Source organism: Dunckerocampus dactyliophorus, chromosome 16, assembly GCF_027744805.1.
Source record: "Dunckerocampus dactyliophorus isolate RoL2022-P2 chromosome 16, RoL_Ddac_1.1, whole genome shotgun sequence".
Lineage (NCBI taxonomy): Eukaryota > Metazoa > Chordata > Actinopteri > Syngnathiformes > Syngnathidae > Dunckerocampus > Dunckerocampus dactyliophorus.
The window spans coordinates 4,906,987-4,911,891 of record NC_072834.1 but is presented as its reverse complement, the minus strand read 5'-3'; positions in this window follow the sequence as shown (position 1 = coordinate 4,911,891).

Genomic DNA, 4,905 nt, shown 5'->3' with positions numbered 1-4,905 from the left:
ATTTGTAGTTGGTAATGTAGTATTTCTTGTTATTGTTGTTGCAATGTAATATTTGATCTATTGGATTTTTGTAAAAGTAGTTGTCATATGTAGAAGTCTGGTGGCACTTGTCACAGTTGTATGGTTGTTGATGTAGTAGGAAGTCATAATAGTTAAAGTAGTAGTGGTACTAGTAGTACTAGTTATGTGTTTCTGGCATAATGTTTTCAGTTGTGTAGTTATTGATGTAATTAGTCATGTTGTAGTTGTACATGTAGCAGGTGTTGTTGCTAAAAGTTTAAGTCATCGATGTTGTTAATGTAGTTATCAAGACTGTTGTTGCTGACAGTTTTTAATAATAGTGATTTAAATGCAGTTCCTGATATGAATATAGTAGTTGTCATAGGTTTTATCAAACAACACTTTGTCATGAAGAAGCCCTCCTTGTGTGTCTTCTTGTCTTGTCTTCTGGAGACTAAGAGTTCATTTGGGGCGATCGAGCACTGCGAGATGACGGAGAAGCAGAGCGATGACAAAACGCCAGCGAGCAAGGCTTGACAGTAAATGAGACTTGGAAAGAAGGAAGACACATTTTGGATCAATAGATTAACTGAGTGCTCATGCATTATGCACCAGAGCCCTGCAGCACTTGCACATAAAGCCAATGTTGGCCAAGATTGCTGTGTAAAAGCTTTATAACCACCGGCCTGTTAACTCGCTGTCGTCTGACATGCCAGCGTCTGTCAAAGCGTGGTCACCATTATCTATGCATCAAACTAACCAACTCTTTCACCTGACGGGACTTGACTAAGCTCTTCGACTGGAGGAGTAACATATTAATATAAATGAACTTTGACCCTGCTTTTCCACTCCCTGGAGCTTGATGTTTCTCAACAGTGGCACACTCCAATCCAGGGAGAGGACCAGGCATCAAACAGCAGCATCACCAAGCCCCCTGGAGAGAACCACCGTCGCTGATTTGCATACAAACAAAATCCTCTGCTGTGCTCTGCTCTGTACTACAAGAATAGAGAGCTGTCAAACAAAGGCACAACAAGTAAACAAGCAAACGTTATGTACCGTATGTTCTTTCATTCAATTGAATCCTACTGCCTCTGATGTTTGCACTGGAGAGAGAGGTAGGAACCGTAATCATGATACCAGTCGGCGCTGTTTTTCAACTGCCGACGCTAAATTATGACAGATAAGAGACACATAAGAGACATTGGCCATGGATCAGCTGTGGTGGAGGCCAAAGACTAAAATCCCAATTCTGTAGAATAACATTACTGATAGTATCACTATAGAGAGACTGTATGATCGTCAATACGTTGGAAAGTTGGACTTACAGCCAATGGAGTCAAGTAACTGTTTGTGGTTATATTTATGTACTTGAAGTAGTTGTTGAGGGGCTGGTGTTTAAAGTGGTCATTGTTGTCACAGTTTGGAATGTTGTAATATTTGTTTGGGTTTTACTATAGTTGTAACTATTTCTGCACTTATGTAGTAGTGCTTGTGGAGTCAAGTCATCTTTGTACTTTGTACTGTACTATGTAGTAGTTCTAACTGGGTGGTTGTAGCAGTAGCGGTCATAATTGTAGTTGTTAATGTAGTAGCATTTGTCATTGTTGTTAATGTAGTATTCATTTTCATAATAGTTGTTGTGATAGTTTTTCCGTAGTAGTTATTGTTGTTAACGTAGCAGTCAAAGATGTAGTTGTTGTCAGTTTTGTAGATGTTGGTCATAGCCCTGTCAGAGTTGTATTTGTATTGATATAGTACTACGAGGCATACGTGTAGCAGTAGTTGTCATAATTGTAGTTGTTGATATAGTATTTGTCATTGTTATATTATTATTCATGTAGTTGTTGTCATGTTGAAGTTGTTCATGTAGTCATTGTCGTAGTTGTTGATGCAGTAGTAGTCCTAGTTCTATTTTTTTAAGTAATTGTAGTTGTGATATTTTTATAGTTGTTGGTATAGTAGAGGTACTCATTCAGTAGTTAAACAGTAGTTGTAGCCATTGTTGTGTAGTTGTTGATGTAGTAGTGGGACTCATCTATTGAATGAGTGCACTATATATATATATGTGTGTGTGTGTGTGTGTGCGTTGAGGTTACACATACAGTACACAGAGCTCCAGCTGGTGCAGGCCAAGAGGGGGTCTTTGTGTCCCCTTTTACCCCTCAATCCCGATGACCCCCTCCCTCACACCTCCGCCTTGACTCACCAGTCTCGCACTAACAGGATTAAAGGGTGGAAGGTGCTCGCTCGGCAGACCTCGCGACGTATGCGTGAGCGACGGAATATAGAGGTGGTCCTTGTGTGTGTTGGGGAGGGGAGGGGGTGTGTCATTGGATGGAAGTCCCCTCACAGCATTTGAGAGGACGATCCCAAGGGGACGAGAGACGCGACCGGGACACAGAATTCATGTATGTGACCATGTGTCCAAGCATGTGGAATAAACTGCATGATAGATGACAGTGTTTCACTTGAGTGTTTTTGTTGTCACACGAGTTGTAAGAGTTGTAGTTGCTAACTGTGTTTGTTATTTAGTTTGAATTATAGTAGCTGACATGAAATAGCTATCGTTGCACATATAGAAGATGTAGCTCATAGTTGTAGTTTATGTAGTTGTGGTTGTTCTCTTAACTGTTATTTTGAAGTATTTGCTCTTTTAGATGTACTGTATTCGTTGTGTAGTTCTACTGCAGTAAATGTTTCCGTCGTTGTCCTAGTTGTTGTTGATGTAGTGGTCTTCCACATATTTGTAGTGGTTGTAGTCTTTAATGTGGCGGTGGTTGTCGCCATAGTTGTCACAGAGTAGTAGTTTCCATAGTTGCTGCTGTAGTAGTAGCAGCAGCCATTCTTAGTGTAGTAGCGATTATGTCGGTTGAATTTGTTATGTAGGCGTCATCGGTGTTGTAGTTGTAGCTTTCATTGTGATACACAGCAGTAGTAGTGCCTTCTCGTAATGTAGTTACGTCAGTTGTATTTGTTTAGTTCTGATTGCAGTAGTTGTCAGAGATGTTGTTGATTGCGTCGACGTCATTGTCATAGTTGTTGATGTAAAGTAGCTGTTCTCAGCTGTTCTCATACTTGTTAATCTAGAAGTGAAGTCTTGTTGTATATGTTATATAAGTATAATTGCAGTCGTCGCAGTAGTAGTAGCAGAAGGAATGGTTGTCATAGTTGATGTAGTAGTAGTTGTTGTAGTAGGAGTATTGGTAGTCGTATTAGCTGTTGTCATAGATGTAGATGTGAATGTAGTCATTTTTGCTTTTATAGTACTTGCATTTGTCAGTTGTAGTAGTAGTAGTTGTCATCACAGTTGAAATTGGCATAGTTGTTGTTATAGTTGTCGTTTGTACTTACCATGTAGTTGTAATTGCAGTAGTTGTTCTAAGTGCAGTTGATGGTTCTGTTGTAGTTTTTGTCATCGTTGGTGATTTGGTAGTTTGCAATGAAATGCTGTGATGTAACAACCAGTTACTGTACATCCTGTTCTAATTTTAAGGGGACTTCAATTTCTCGTTTGCTGCTAACGTTCCCCTCGATGTTTCCAGAGGGCCAACCTCCACCTCTTGGATCCTGGATGGGGGGGCGGGGGCTCACCTCACCTGGCTGCCAGGCGCGTGGCGATGCGGTGGCGCTCTCATTACAGCAACGATGAAATAATTATGACTGGCGCGCCGAGACCTCATCACAGGAATATCTATTGTATTATTTATTCAGCCTGTCCCCCAGGTTGAGGGGGAGAGAACGCATATAAACTTCCTCGCTCATCTCCCGCTCACTCGCGCCGGCGTTTGCGGCTCAAAGCGGAGGCTCACCCGCTCCCTCTTTCTGCATCTTTGTTGTTGTTGTTTTTTCCTTCTGACGTCCGCCAGGGGCCCTGAGGCCAGTCCAGCCTCATCTTTACTTTTTCATACGAGCTCTCTTGTTGTTTTTTCATACACTTGGAGCAAACGGACTACATGCTGCAAAGAACGGGATTAGTAGGATGCTTCAAAGACGATTTAGATATGATTGTTTTGTAACAGTTGCACTCTGGCCTGCTTAAACCCAGGAGGGAGGAAGGAGTGGGGGGGCAAGGGTTACGGAGGGCCGACACCCTCACAATAGAGGCCATTGACGAGCAGCCCCTGCGAGTGTAGGTGGTGCAAAAAAAAAAAAAAAAAGGTTGACATGACAGCTGCATGATGGGGGATCAAGAGGGGAGGCGTCGCCCGAGGGGGGCACAACAGGTGAGTGATGCTCGCGGGCAGCCCGACTGTGCGGCTGCTTGGTTGGGGAGCACTGAAGTGCACCTAACTAATTATCGCTGATTGCTGTTTGAATGGGGACTACTGTTACACGGGGGGGGGGAGTAAAAACATGAATCATTTTATGCATTTGCTTCAATGCTGTTCATGTCTGATTATAGTTATTAAGTTGTCATGAGTGGATTGTTGTTTATCCCCTGCAAACAGCAATTAATGTGAGACCCAATGCAAGAGCTGCAGCAGAACTCTTTCGACAAAACAAGATATTTGAAAAATATTTGTAATTATGTCTAATTGTTAAGTAGCATTTATATATTATATTATTATTATTACGATTATCAATGTATTTACAGTGTTACATCATACTTACAAAATAAAAAATTAAAAATACACATTTATTTCTGATAAATTAAAAATTGTTTTTAACTTTATGCTCTTCATAATAAGGTAACCCAAATGTTCCTTCATGTTAGGGTATTCATTGGGCACTGACCTATTATTTCAATTAGGTGTGCTGTCTGACCTGACGGCTGCTCCAAGGACGCCACCGCGGCCTCCGAGGGTCGCCTTCTGTGAAAGTGGGAGCCTTTCTCAAAGACATTCCTCGGATTATTTCCAATAAGATTTCAATGATGTTTTCACCTACGGAGCAATTCACACC